The following is a 16,153-nucleotide window of genomic DNA, read 5'->3' as shown; positions in this document are numbered from 1 at the left end:
CTGAAAACGACTAAATATCAAGGGCTCATCGGGCGAATCGCTCTGGGACTGAAATCGTAACACTTCCTGACATTTTCCCTCTCTGAAAGTCTGATAAACGCCGGAAAAATGACTAAGTCCAAAAAAGAATTTTTTTAAACTTTTTTCAATTTTACCCCCGTGGGATATATATTCTACCCACACACATTTGGTACTCTCCTGGGGTACCCTCACACATATTATTCCCTCATTTAGCGGATATTTTCACAAAAAAGTGAAATTTTCAAAAATTCAGAAAATTGGCTGAAAACGACTAAATATCAAGGCCTCATCGGGCGAATCGCTCTGGAACTGAAATCGTAACACTCACTGACATTTTCCCTCTCTGAAAGTCTGATCAACGCCGGAAAAATGACTAAGTCCAAAAAAAATTGTTTACAACTTTTTCAATTTTACCCCCGTGGGATATATATCCTACCCACACGCATTTGGAACTCTCCTGGGGTACCCTCACACATATTATTCCCTCATTTAGCGGATATTTTCACAAAAAAGTGAAATTTTCAAAAATTCAGAAAATTGGCTGAAAACGACTAAATATCAAGGACTCATCGGGCGAATCGCTCTGGAACTGAAATCGTAACACTCCCTGACATTTTCCCTCTCTGGAAGTCTGATAAACGCCGGAAAAATGACTAAGTCCAAAAAAGAATTTTTTTAAACTTTTTTCAATTTTACCCCCGTGGGATATATATTCTACCCACACACATTTGGAACTCTCCTGGGGTACCCTCACACAGATTATTCCCTCATTTAGCGGATATTTTCACAAAAAAGTGAAATTTTCAAAAATTCAGAAAATTGGCTGAAAACGACTAAATATCAAGAACTCATTGGGCGAATCGCTCTGGAACTGAAATCGGAACGCTCACTGACATTTTCCCTCTCTGAAAGTCTGATAAACTCCGGAAAAATGATTAAGTCCAAAAAAAAATTTTTTTTCAACTTTTTTCAATTTTACCCCGTGGGATATATATTCTACCCACACACATTTGGAACTCTCCTGGCGTACCCTCACACATATTATTCCCTCATTTAATGGACATTTTCAAAAAAAAGTGAAATTTTGAAAAATTCAGAAAATTGGCTGAAAACGACTAAATATCAAGGACTCATCGGGCGAATCGCTCTGGAACTGAAATTGGAACGCTCACTGACATTTCCCCTCTCTAAAAGTCTGATAAATGCCAGAAAAATGACTAAGTCCAAAAAAAAATTATTTACAACTTTTTTCAATTTTACCCCCGTGGGATATATATTCTACCCACACACATTTGGAACTCTCCTGGGGTACCCTCACACATATCATTCCCTCATTTAGCAGATATTTTCACAAAAAAGTGAAATTTTCAAAAATTCAGAAAAGTGGCTGAAAACGACTAAATATCAAGGATTCATCGGGCGAATTGCTTTGGAACTGAAATCGGAACGCTCACTGACATTTCCTCTTTCTGAAAGTCTGATAAACTCCGGAAAAATGACTAAGTCCAAAAAAAAAATTTTTTTTAACTTGTTTAAATTTTACCCCCGTGGGATATATATTCTACCCACACACATTTGGAACTCTCCTGGGGTACCCTCACACATATTATTCCCTCATTTAGCGGATATTTTCACAAAAAAGTGAAATTTTCAAAAATTCTGAAAATTGTCTGAAAACGGCAAAATATCAAGGACTCATCGGGCAAATCGCTCTGGAACTGAAATCGGAATGCTCACTGACATTTCCCCTCTCTGAAAGTCTGATAAACGCCGGAAAAATGACTAAGTCTAAAAAAGAATTTTTTTAAACTTTTTTCAATTTTTACCCCCGTGTGATATATATTCTACCCACACACATTTGGAACTCTCCTGGTGTACCCTCACACATATTATTCCCTCATTTAGCGGATATTTTCACAAAAAAGTGAAATTTTCAAAAATTCAGAAAATTAGCTGAAAACTACTAAATATCAAGGACTCATCGGGCGAATCGCTCTGGAGCTGAAATCGGAACGCTCACTGACATTTCCCCTCTCTAAAAGTGTGATAAACGGCGGAAAAATGACTAGGTCGAAAAAAAAAAATTTAGCAACTTTTTTCGATTTTACCCCCGTGGGATATATATTCTACCCACACACATTTGGTACTCTCCTGGGGTACCCTCACACATATTATTCCCTCATTTAGCGGATATTTTCACAAAAATGTGAAATTTTCAAAAATTCAGAAAATTGGCTGAAAACGACAAAAAATCAAGGACTCATCGGGCGAATCGCTCTGGAACGGAAATCGGAACGCTCACTGACATTTCCCCTCTCTAAAAGTGTGATAAACGGCGGAAAAATGACTAGGTCGAAAAAAAAAAATTTATCAATTTTTTCGATTTTACCCCCGTGGGATATATATTCTACCCACACACATTTGGTACTCTCCTGGGGTACCCTCACACATATTATTCCCTCATTTAGCGGATATTTTCACAAAAAAGTGACATTTTCAAAAATTTAGAAAATTGGCTGAAAACGACTAATTATCAAGGACTCATCGGGCGAATCGCTCTGGAACTGAAATCGGAACACTCCCTGACATCTTCCCTCTCTGAAAGTCTGATAAACGCCGGAAAAATGACTAAGTCCAAAAAAGAATTTTTTTAAACTTTTTTCAATTTTTACCCCGTGGGATATATATTCTGCCTATACACATTTGGAACTCTCCTGGGGTACCCTCACACATATTATTCCCTCATTTAGCGGATATTTTCACAAAAAAGTGAAATTTTCAAAAATTCAGAAAATTGGCTGAAAACGACTAAATATCAAGGACTCATTGGGCGAATCGCTCTGGAACTGAAATCGGAACGCTCACTGACATTTCCCATCTCTAAAAGTGTGATAAACAGCGGAAAAATGACTAGGTCGAAAAAAAAAAATGTATCAACTTTTTTCGATATTACCCCCGTGGGATATATATTCTACCCACACACATTTGGAACTCTCCTGGGGTACCCTCACACATATTATTCAATCATTTAGCAGATATTTTCACAAAAAAGTAAAATTTTCAAAAATTCTGAAAATTGGCTGAAAACGACAAAATATCAAGGACTCATCGGGCGAATCGCTCTGGAACTGAAATCGGAACGCTCACTGACATTTCCCATCTCTAAAAGTGTGATAAACGGCGGAAAAATGACTAGGTCGAAAAAAAAAAATTTATCAACTTTTTTCGATTTTACCCCCGTGGGATATATATTCTACCCACACACATTTGGAACTCTCCTGGGGTACCCTCACACATATTATTCCTTCATTTAGCAGATATTTTCACAAGAAAGTGAAATTTTCAAAAATTCAGAAAATTGGCTGAAAACGACTAAATATCAAGGACTCATTGGGCGAATCGCTCTGGACCTGAATTCGGAATGCTCACTGACATTTCCCCTCTCTGAAAGTCTGATAAACGCCGGAAAAATGACTAAGTCCAAAAAAAAATTGTTTACAACTTTTTCAATTTTACCCCCGTGGGATATATATTCTACCCACACGCATTTGGAACTCTCCTGGGGTACCCTCACACATATTATTCCCTCATTTAGCGGATATTTTCACAAAAAAGTGAAATTTTCAAAAATTCAGAAAATTGGCTGAAAACGACTAAATATCAAGGACTCATCGGGCGAATCGCTCTGGAACTGAAATCGTAACACTCCCTGACATTTTCCCTCTCTGAAAGTCTGATAAACGCCGGAAAAATGACTAAGTCCAAAAAAGAATTTTTTTAAACTTTTTTCAATTTTACCCCCGTGGGATATATATTCTACCCACACACATTTGGAACTCTCCTGGGGTACCCTCACACAGATTATTCCCTCATTTAGCGGATATTTTCACAAAAAATTGAAATTTTCAAAAATTCAGAAAATTGGCTGAAAACGACTAAATATCAAGAACTCATTGGGCGAATCGCTCTGGACCTGAATTCGGAATGCTCACTGACATTTCCCCTCTCTGAAAGTCTGATAAACGCCGGAAAAATGACTAAGTCCAAAAAAAAATTATTTACAACTTCATTCAATTTTACCCCCGTGGGATATATATTCTACCCACACACATTTGGAACTCTCCTGGGGTACCCTCACACATATTATTCCCTCATTTAGCGGATATTTTCACAAAAATGTGAAATTTTCAAAAATTCTGAAAATTGGCTGAAAACGACTAAATATCAAGGACTCATCGGGCGAATCGCTCTGGAACTGAAATCGTAACACGCACTGACATTTTCCCTCTCTGAAAGTCTGATAAACGCCGGAAAAATGACTAAGTCCAAAAAAAAATTGTTTACAACTTTTTCAATTTTATCCCCGTGGGATATATATTCTACCCACACGCGTTTGGAACTATCCTGGGGTACCCTCACACATATTATTCCCTCATTTAGCGGATATTTTCACAAAAAAGTGAAATTTTAAAAAATTCTGAAAATTGGCTGAAAACGACTAAATATCAAGGAGTCATTGGGCGAATCGCTCTGGAACTGAAATCGGAACACTCCCTGACATTTTCCCTCTCTGAAAGTCTGATGAACTCCTAAAAAAAAGACAGACCAAAAAAAAAATTTTTTTTCAACTTTTTTCAATTTTACCCCCGTGGGATATATATTCTACCCACACACATTTGGAACTCTCCTGCGGTACCCTCACACAGATGATTCCCTCATTTAGCGGATATTTTCACAAAAAAGTGAAATTTTCAAAAATTCAGAAAATTGGCTGAAAACGACTAAATATCAAGAACTCATTGGGCGAATCGCTCTGGAACTGAAATCGGAATGCTCACTGACATTTCCCCTCTCTGAAAGTCTGATAAACGCCGGAAAAATGACTAAGTCCAAAAAAGAATTTTTTTAAACTTTTTTCAATTTTTACCCTCGTGGGATATATATTCTGCCCACACACATTTGGAACTCTCCTGGGGTACCCTCACACATATTATTTCCTCATTTAGCGGATATTTTCACAAAAAAGTGAAATTTTCAAAAATTCTGAAAATTGGCTGAAAACGACTAAATATCAAGGACTCATCGGGAGAATCGCTCTGGAACTGAAATTGGAACGCTCACTGACGTTTCCCCTCTCTAAAAGTGTGATAAACGGCGAAAAAATGACTAGGTCGAAAAAAAAAAATTTATCAACTTTTTTCGATTTTACCCCCATGGGATATATATTCTACCCACACACATTTGGAACTCTCCTGGGGTACCCTCACACATATTATTCCCTCATTTAGCGGATATTTTCACAAAAAAGTGAAAATTTCAAAAATTCAGAAAATTGGCTGAAAACTACTAAATATCAAGGACTCATCGGGCGAATTGCTCTGGAACTGAAATCGTAACACTCACTGACATTTTCCCTCTCTGAAAGTCTGATAAACGCCGGAAAAATGACTAAGTCCAAAAAAAAATTGTTTACAACTTTTTCAATTTTACCCCCGTGGGATATATATTCTACCCACACGCATTTGGAACTCTCCTGGGGTACCCTCACACATATTATTCCCTCATTTAGTGGATATTTTCACAAAAAAGTGAAATTTTCAAAAATTCTGAAAATTGGCTGAAAACGACTAAATATCAAGGACTCATCGGGCGAATCGCTCTGGAACTGAAATCGTAACACTCCCTGACATTTTCCCTCTCTGAAAGTCTGATAAACGCCGGAAAAATGACTAAGTCCAAAAAAGATTTTTTTTAAAACTTTTTTCAATTTTACCCCCATGGGATATATATTCTGCCTACACACATTTGGAACTCTCCTGGCGTATCCTCACACATATTTTTCCCTCATTTAGCGGATATTTTCACAATAAAGTGAGATTTTCAAAAATTCTGAAAATTGGCTGAAAACGACTAAATATCAAGGACTCATTGGGCGAATCGCTCTGGAACTGAAATCGGAATGCTCACTGACATTTCCCCTCTCTGAAAGTCTGATAAACGCCGGAAAAATGACTAAGTCCAAAAAAAAATTATTTACAACTTTTTTCAATTTTACCCCCGTGGGATATATATTCTACCCACACACATTTGAAACTCTCCTGGGGTACCCTCACACATATTATTCCCTCATTTAGCGGATATTTTCACAAAAATGTGAAATTTTCAAAAATTCAGAAAAATGGCTGAAAACGACAAGAATCAAGGACTCATCGGGCGAATCGCTCTGGAACTGAAATCGGAATGCTCACTGACATTTCCCCTCTCTGAAAGTCTGATAAACGCCGGAAAAATGAATAAGTCCAAAAAAAAATTGTTTACAACTTTTTCAATTTTACCCCCGTGGGATATATATTCTACCCACACGCATTTGGAACTCTCCTGGGGTACCCTCACACATATTATTCCATCATTTAGCGGATATTTTCACAAAAAAAGTGAAATTTTCAAAAATTCAGAAAATTGGCTGAAAACGACTAAATATCAAGGACTCATCGGGCGAATCGCTCTGGAACTGAAATCGTAACACTCACTGACATTTTCCCTCTCTGAAAGTCTGATAAACGCCGCAAAAATGACTAAGTCAAAAAATGAATTTTTTTAAACTTTTTTAAATTTTACCCCCGTGGGATATATATTTTACCCACACACATTTGGAACTCTCCTGGGGTACCCTCACACATATTATTCCCTCATTTAGCGGATATTTTCACAAAAAAGTGAAATTTTGAAAAATTCAGAAAATTGGCTGAAAAAGACTAAATATCAAGGATTCATCGGGCGAATTGCTTTGGAACTGAAATCGGAACGCTCACTGACATTTTCCCTCTCTGAAAGTCTGATAAACTCCGGAAAAATGATTAAGTCCAAAAAAAAATTTTTTTTCAACTTTTTTCAATTTTACCCCGTGGGATATATATTCTACCCACACACATTTGGAACTCTCCTGGCGTACCCTCACACATATTATTCCCTCATTTAATGGACATTTTCAAAAAAAAGTGAAATTTTGAAAAATTCAGAAAATTGGCTGAAAACGACTAAATATCAAGAACTCATCGGGCGAATCGCTCTGGAACTGAAATCGGAACACTCACTGACATTTTCCCTCTCTGAAAGTCTGATAAACACCGGAAAAATGACTAAGTCCAAAAAAAAATTATTTACAACTTTTTTCAATTTTACCCCCGTGGGATATATATTCTACCCACACACATTTGGAACTCTCCTGGGGTACCCTCACACATATTATTCCCTCATTTAGCGGATATATTCACAAAAATGTGAAATTTTCAAAAATTCAGAAAATTGGCTGAAAACGACTAAATATCAAGGACTCATCGGGCGAATCGCTCTGGAACTGAAATCGGAATGCTCACTGACATTTCCCCTCTCTGAAAGTCTGATAAACGCCGGAAAAATGACTAAGTCCAAAAAAGAATTTTTTTAAACTTTTTTCAATTTTTACCCCCGTGGGATATATATTCTGCCTACACGCATTTGGAACTCTCCTGGGGTACCCTCACACATATTATTCCCTCATTTAGCGGATATTTTCACAAAAAAGTGAAATTTTCAAAAATTCAGAAAATTGGTGAAAACGACTAAATATCAAGGACTCATCGGGCGAATCGCTCTGGAACTGAAATTGGAACGCTCACTGACATTTCCCCTCTCTAAAAGTCTGATAAATGCCAGAAAAATGACTAAGTCCAAAAAAAAATTATTTACAACTTTTTTCAATTTTACCCCCGTGGGATATATATTCTACCCACACACATTTGGAACTCTCCTGGGGTACCCTCACACATATCATTCCCTCATTTAGCAGATATTTTCACAAAAAAGTGAAATTTTCAAAAATTCAGAAAATTGGCTGAAAACGACTAAATATCAAGGATTCATCGGGCGAATTGCTTTGGAACTGAAATCGGAACGCTCACTGACATTTCCCCTCTCTAAAAGTGTGATAAACGGCGGAAAAATGACTAGGTCGAAAAAAAAAAATTTAGCAACTTTTTTCGATTTTACCCCCGTGGGATATATATTCTACCCACACACATTTGGTACTCTCCTGGGGTACCCTCACACATATTATTCCCTCATTTAACGGATATTTTCACAAAAAAATGAAATTTTCAAAAATACTGCAAATTGGCTGAAAACGACTAAATATCAAGGACTCATCGGTCGAATCGCTCTGGAACTGAAATCGTAACACTCACTGACATTTCCCCTCTCTGAAAGTCTGATAAACGCCGGAAAAATGACTAAGTCCAAAAAAAAATTATTTACAACTTTATCAATTTTACCCCCATGGGATATATATTCTACCCACACGCATTTGGAACTCTCCTGGGGTACCCTCACACATATTATTCCCTCATTTAGCGGATATTTTCTCAAAAAAGTGAAATTTTGAAAAATTCAGAAAATTGGCTGAAAACGACTAAATATCAAGAACTCATCGGGCGAATCGCTCTGGAACTGAAATCGGAACGCTCACTGACATTTCCCCTCTCTGAAAGTCTGATAAACGCCGGAAAAATGACTAAGTCCAAAAAGAATTTTTTTAAACTTTTTTCAATTTTTACCCCCGTGTGATATATATTCTACCCACACACATTTGGAACTCTCCTGGTGTACCCTCACACATATTATTCCCTCATTTAGCGGATATTTTCACAAAAAAGTGAAATTTTCAAAAATTCAGAAAATTGGCTGAAAACGACTAAATATCAAGGACTCATCGGGCGAATCGCTCTGGAACTGAAATCGGAACGCTCACTGACATTTCCCCTCTCTTAAAGTGTGATAAACGGCGGAAAAATGACTAGGTCGAAAAAAAAAAATTTAGCAACTTTTTTCGATTTTACCCCCGTGGGATATATATTCTACCCACACACATTTGGAACTCTCCTGGCGTACCCTCACACATATTATTCCCTCATTTAGCAGATATTTTCTCAAAAAAGTGAAATTTTGAAAAATTCAGAAAATTGGCTGAAAACGACTAAATATCAAGAACTCATCGGGCGAATCGCTCTGGAACTGAAATCGGAACACTCACTGACATTTTCCCTCTCTGAAAGTCTGATAAACGCCGGAAAAATGATTAAGTCCAAAAAAAAAATTTTTTTCAACTTTTTTAAATTTTACCCCGTGGGATATATATTCTACCCACACACATTTGGAACTCTCCTGGGGTACCCTCACACATATTATTCCCTCATTTAGCGGATATATTCACAAAAATGTGAAATTTTCAAAAATTCAGAAAATTGGCTGAAAACGACTAAATATCAAGGACTCATCGGGCGAATCGCTCTGGAACTGAAATCGGAATGCTCACTGACATTTCCCCTCTCTGAAAGTCTGATAAACGCCGGAAAAATGACTAAGTCCAAAAAAGAATTTTTTTAAACTTTTTTCAATTTTTACCCCCGTGGGATATATATTCTGCCTACACACATTTGGAACTCTCCTGGGGTACCCTCACACATATTATTCCCTCATTTAGTGGATATTTTCACAAAAAAGTGAAATTTTCAAAAATTCAGAAAATTGGTGGAAACGACTAAATATCAAGGATTCATCGGGCGAATTGCTTTGGAACTGAAATCGGAACGTTCACTGACATTTCCTCTCTCTGAAAGTCTGATAAACTCCGGAAAAATGACTAGGTCGAAAAAAAAAAATTTAGCAACTTTTTTCGATTTTACCCCCGTGGGATATATATTCTACCCACACACATTTGGTACTCTCCTGGGGTACCCTCACATATATTATTCCCTCATTTAGCGGATATTTTCACAAAAAAGTGAAATTTTCAAAAATTCTGAAAATTGGCTGAAAACGACTAAATATCAAGGACTCTTCAGGCGAATCACTCTGGAACTGAAATCGTAACACTCACTGACATTTTCCCTCTCTGAAAGTCTGATAAACTCCGGAAAAATGACTAAGTCCAAAAAAAAAATTTTTTTCAACTTTTTTCAATTTTACCCCCGTGGGATATATATTCTACCCACACGCATTTGGAACTCTCCTGGGGTACCCTCACACATATTATTCCCTCATTTAGCAGATATTTTCTCAAAAAAGTGAAATTTTCAAAAATTCAGAAAATTGGCTGAAAACAACTAAATATCAAGGACTCATCGGTCAAATCGCTCTGGAACTGAAATCGTAACACTTACTGGCATTTTCACTCTCTGAATGTCTGATAAACACTGGAAAAATGACTAAGTCCAAAAAAAAATTATTTACAACTTTTTTCAATTTTACCCCTGTGGGATATATATTCTACCCACACACATGTGGAACACTCCTGGGGTACCCTCACACATATTATTGCCTCATTTAGCAGATATTTTCACAAAAAAGTGAAATTTTCAAAAATTCAGAAAATTGGCTGAAAATGACTAAATATCAAGGACTCATCGGGCGAATCACTTTGGAACTGAAATCGGAACGCTCACTGACATTTCCTCTCTCTGAAAGTCTGATAAACTCCGGAAAAATGACTAAGTCCAAAAAAAAAATTTTTTTCAACTTTTTTCAATTTTACCCCGTGGGATATATATTCTACCCACACACATTTGGAACTCTCCTGGGGTACCCTCACACATATTATTCCCTCATTTAACGGATATTTTCACAAAAAAATGAAATTTTCAAAAATACTGCAAATTGGCTGAAAACGACTAAATATCAAGGACTCATCGGTCGAATCGCTCTGGAACTGAAATCGTAACACTCACTGACATTTCCCCTCTCTGAAAGTCTGATAAACGCCGGAAAAATGACTAAGTCCAAAAAAAAATTATTTACAACTTTATCAATTTTACCCCCATGGGATATATATTCTACCCACACGCATTTGGAACTCTCCTGGGGTACCCTCACACATATTATTCCCTCATTTAGCAGATATTTTCTCAAAAAAGTGAAATTTTGAAAAATTCAGAAAATTGGCTGAAAACGACTAAATATCAAGGATTCATCGGGCGAATTGCTTTGGAACTGAAATCGGAGCGCTCACTGACATTTCCTCTTTCTGAAAGTCTGATAAACTCCGGAAAAATGACTAAGTCCAAAAAAAAAATTTTTTTTAACTTGTTTAAATTTTACCCCCGTGGGATATATATTCTACCCACACACATTGGGAACTCTCCTGGGGTACCCTAACACATATTATTCCCTCATTTAGCGGATATTTTCACAAAAAAGTGAAATTTTCAAAAATTCTGAAAATTGTCTGAAAACGGCAAAATATCAAGGACTCATCGGGCAAATCGCTCTGGAACTGAAATCGGAATGCTCACTGACATTTCCCCTCTCTGAAAGTCTGATAAACGCCGGAAAAATGACTAAGTCCAAAAAAGAATTTTTTTAAACTTTTTTCAATTTTTACCCCCGTGTGATATATATTCTACCCACACACATTTGGAACTCTCCTGGTGTACCCTCACACATATTATTCCCTCATTTAGCGGATATTTTCACAAACAAGTGAAATTTTCAAAAATTCAGAAAATTGGCTGAAAACGACTAAATATCAAGGACTCATCGGGCGAATCGCTCTGGAACTGAAATCGGAACGCTCACTGACATTTCCCCTCTCTAAAAGTGTGATAAACGGTGGAAAAATGACTAGGTCGAAAAAAAAAAATTTAGCAACTTTTTTCGATTTTACCCCCGTGGGATATATATTCTACCCACACACATTTGGTACTCTCCTGGGGTACCCTCACACATATTATTCCCTCATTTAGCGGATATTTTCACAAAAAAGTGAAATTTTCAAAAATTCAGAAAATTGGCTGAAAACGACTAAATATCAAGGACTCATCGGGCGAATCGCTCTGGAACTGAAATCGGAACGCTCACTGACATTTCCCCTCTCTAAAAGTGTGATAAACGGTGGAAAAATGACTAGGTCGAAAAAAAAAAATTTAGCAACTTTTTTCGATTTTACCCCCGTGGGATATATATTCTACCCACACACATTTGGAACTCTCCTGGGGTACCCTCACACATATTATTCCCTCATTTAGCGGATATTTTCACAAAAATGTGAAATTTTCAAAAATTCTGAAAATTGGCTGAAAACGACTAAATATCAAGGACTCATCGTGCGAATCGCTCTGGAACTGAAATCGTAACACTCACTGACATTTTCCCTCTCTGAAAGTCTGATAAACGCCGGAAAAATGACTAAGTCCAAAAATGAATTTTTTTAAACTTTTTTCAATTTTACCCCCGTGGGATATATATTTTACCCACACACATTTGGAACTTCTCCTGGGGTACCCTCACACATATTATTCCCTCATTTAGCGGATATTTTCACAAAAAAGTGAAATTTTGAAAAATTCAGAAAATTGGCTGAAAACGACTAAATATCAAGAACTCATCGGGCGAATCGCTCTGGAACTGAAATCGGAACACTCACTGACATTTTCCCTCTCTGAAAGTCTGATAAACTCCGGAAAAATGATTAAGTCCAAAAAAAAAATTTTTTTCAACTTTTTTAAATTTTACCCCGTGGGATATATATTCTACCCACACACATTTGGAACTCTCCTGGGGTACCCTCACACATATTATTCCCTCATTTAGCGGATATATTCACAAAAATGTGAAATTTTCAAAAATTCTGAAAATTGGCTGAAAACGACTAAATATCAAGGACTCATCGGGCGAATCGCTCTGGAACTGAAATCGGAATGCTCACTGACATTTCCCCTCTCTGAAAGTCTGATAAACGCCGGAAAAATGACTAAGTCCAAAAAAGAATTTTTTTAAACTTTTTTCAATTTTTACCCCCGTGGGATATATATTCTGCCTACACACATTTGGAACTCTCCTGGGGTACCCTCACACATATTATTCCCTCATTTAGCGGATATTTTCACAAAAAAGTGAAATTTTCAAAAATTCAGAAAATTGGTGGAAACGACTAAATATCAAGGATTCATCGGGCGAATTGCTTTGGAACTGAAATCGGAACGTTCACTGACATTTCCTCTCTCTGAAAGTCTGATAAACTCCGGAAAAATGACTAAGTCCAAAAAAAAAATTTTTTTTAACTTTTTTAAATTTTACCCCCGTGGGATATATATTCTACCCACACACATTTGGAACTCTCCTGGGGTACCCTCACACATATTATTCCCTCATTTAGCGGATATTTTCACAAAAAAGTGAAATTTTCAAAAATTCAGAAAATTGGCTGAAAACGACTAAATATCAAGGACTCATCGGGCGAATCGCTCTGGAACTGAAATCGGAACGCTCACTGACATTTCCTCTCTCTGAAAGTCTGATAAACTCCGGAAAAATGACTAAGTCCAAAAAAAAAATTTTTTTCAACTTTTTTCAATTTTACCCCGTGGGATATATATTCTACCCACACACATTTGGAACTCTCCTGGGGTACCCTCACACATATTATTCCCTCATTTAACGGATATTTTTACAAAAAAATGAAATTTTCAAAAATACTGCAAATTGGCTGAAAACGACTAAATATCAAGGACTCATCGGTCGAATCGCTCTGGAACTGAAATCGTAACACTCACTGACATTTCCCCTCTCTGAAAGTCTGATAAACGCCGGAAAAATGACTAAGTCCAAAAAAAAATTATTTACAACTTTATCAATTTTACCCCCATGGGATATATATTCTACCCACACGCATTTGGAACTCTCCTGGGGTACCCTCACACATATTATTCCCTCATTTAGCGGATATTTTCTCAAAAAAGTGAAATTTTGAAAAATTCAGAAAATTGGCTGAAAACGACTAAATATCAAGAACTCATCGGGCGAATCGCTCTGGAACTGAAATCGGAACGCTCACTGACATTTCCCCTCTCTGAAAGTCTGATAAACTCCGGAAAAATGACTAAGTCCAAAAAAAAAATTTTTTCAACTTTTTTCAATTTTACCCCCATGGGATATAATAATAATAATAATAATAGTTTATTTTTTATAGCGCCAACATATTCCGCAGCACTTTACAAATTTTAGGGGGGACTTATACAGACAATACAGAATAAGCATATCTCATATCGAACGGAGTGAGGGCCCTGCTCGCGAGCTTACAGTCTATGAGGAAGTGGGGGAGACACAAAAGGTAAAAAGTACATATATTGTATAATGCAGCCTTGATATACTGAATAGGATAAATAATAATACATGGACTGGTCGCCAGCCAGTATGTGTGCAGTCCTGACAGAGGCTTTTATGTGCATGGTTGGTTTGAACCCGGAGTTGAAGAAGATTTTAATATGGGGGAAAGCTGGGATGGACAGAGTGTGTTTAGGTGATACGCCAGTCTAAAGAAATGTGTTTTTAGGGTTCGCTTGAAACTGTGGGTATTGGGAATTAATCGAACTGTCCTGGGTAGTGCATTCCAGAGAATTGGCGCAGCACGCGAGAAATCTTGGAGACGGGAGTGGGAAGTTCGGATTATGGAGGATTTTAGTTTCAAGTCATTTGCAGAACGGAGGGCACGTGTAGGGTGGTAGACTGAGACAAAGGAGGAGATGTAGGGGGGTACTGAAGCATGGAGCGCTTTGTGGGTAAGCGTGATAAGTTTAAAACGAACTCTATATTGGATGGGCAACCAATGCAATGACTGGCACAGGGAAGAGGCATCTGAGTAGCGGTTGGCGAGGAATATGATCCTGGCTGCTGCGTTCAGGACGGATTGGAGAGGGGAGAGTTTAGTAAGAGGGAGACCGATTAGTAGAGCGTTGCAATAGTCAAGACGAGAATGAATAAGAGCGACAGTAAGAGTTTTTGCCGAGTCAAAGGTGAGAAAAGTCCTGATTCTTGAGATGTTTTTGAGATGTAGATGACATGAACGAGCGAGTGATTTGATGTGAGGAGTGAAAGAAAGATCTGAATCAAAAATGACCCCAAGACAGCGGGCTTGTAGCTGGGGAGTATTGGTTGAGCCACAAACGGAGATGGCAATATCGGGCACAGGTAGATTAATGGAGGGAGGAAAGACGAGTAGTTCAGTTTTTGACAGATTCAGTTTTAGGTAGAGGGAGGACATAATGTTAGACACAGCAGAAAGACAATCACTGGTCTTTTGTAGTAATGCAGGGGTGATGTCCGGAGCAGAGGTGTATAATTGGGTGTCATCAGCATAGAGATGGTACTGAAAACCGAATCTACTGATTGTTTGTCCAATAGGAGCGGTGTATAAGGAGAAAAGAAGGGGGCCTAGGACTGATCCTTGAGGAACCCCGACAGTAAGAGGAAGTAGGGAGGAGGAGGAGCCGGCAAAAGACACAGAGAAGGAGCGGTCAGAGAGATAAGAGGAGAACCAGGAGAGAACCGTGTCCTTGAGGCCAATAGTGCGGAGCATAGTGAGGAGGAGCTGATGATCCACAGTGTCGAATGCTGCAGAGAGATCCAGGAGAATCAGCAGGGAGTAGTGACCATTAGATTTAGCTGTTAGTAGATCATTAGAGACTTTAGTGAGGGCAGTTTCAGTAGAATGTAAAGAGCGGAAACCAGATTGTAAAGGGTCAAGAAGAGAGTTGTCTGAGAGATAGCGGATTAGACGGGAGTGGACCAGGCGTTCCAGGAGTTTAGAGATAAAGGGAAGATTGGAAACAGGTCTGTAGTTGGCCGTGCAGTTCTGGTCAAGGGATGGTTTTTTAAGTAATGGTTGTATGCTGGCGTGTTTAAAAGAAGAAGGAAAGATACCAGATGAGAGGGAAAGGTTGAAAATTTTAGTTAGGTGAGAGGTGACAGCTGGAGCAAGGGACTGAAGGAGATGTGAGGGAATAGGGTCGCTGGTGCAGGTGGTAGGGCGAGAAGATGCAAGGAGCCTGATCACTTCATCTTCCGTGACTGGTTCAAAGTCAGAAAATGAGCAAGATACAATGTGGCGGGGGGGAGCATGCATAACATTTGGGGATTGGGAGAAAATTTCCTGTCGGATATGGTCAATTTTTTCTTTGAAATAGTTAGCCAGATCGTCAGCGCTGAAGTCGGTGGTCGGGGCCTGTGCTGTTTGATTGAGGAGAGAATGAAACGTGTCAAAGAGTCGTTTAGGATTATTGGAAAGTGAGATGATGAGGTTGTTAAAGTAGGTTTGTTTGGAGAG

This window comes from Phyllobates terribilis, unplaced genomic scaffold (assembly GCF_046119375.1).
Source record: "Phyllobates terribilis strain yellow unplaced genomic scaffold, ASM4611937v1 Scaffold_3__8_contigs__length_932513732, whole genome shotgun sequence".
Classification (NCBI taxonomy): domain Eukaryota; kingdom Metazoa; phylum Chordata; class Amphibia; order Anura; family Dendrobatidae; genus Phyllobates; species Phyllobates terribilis.
Note: the sequence above shows the minus strand (reverse complement) of the source record.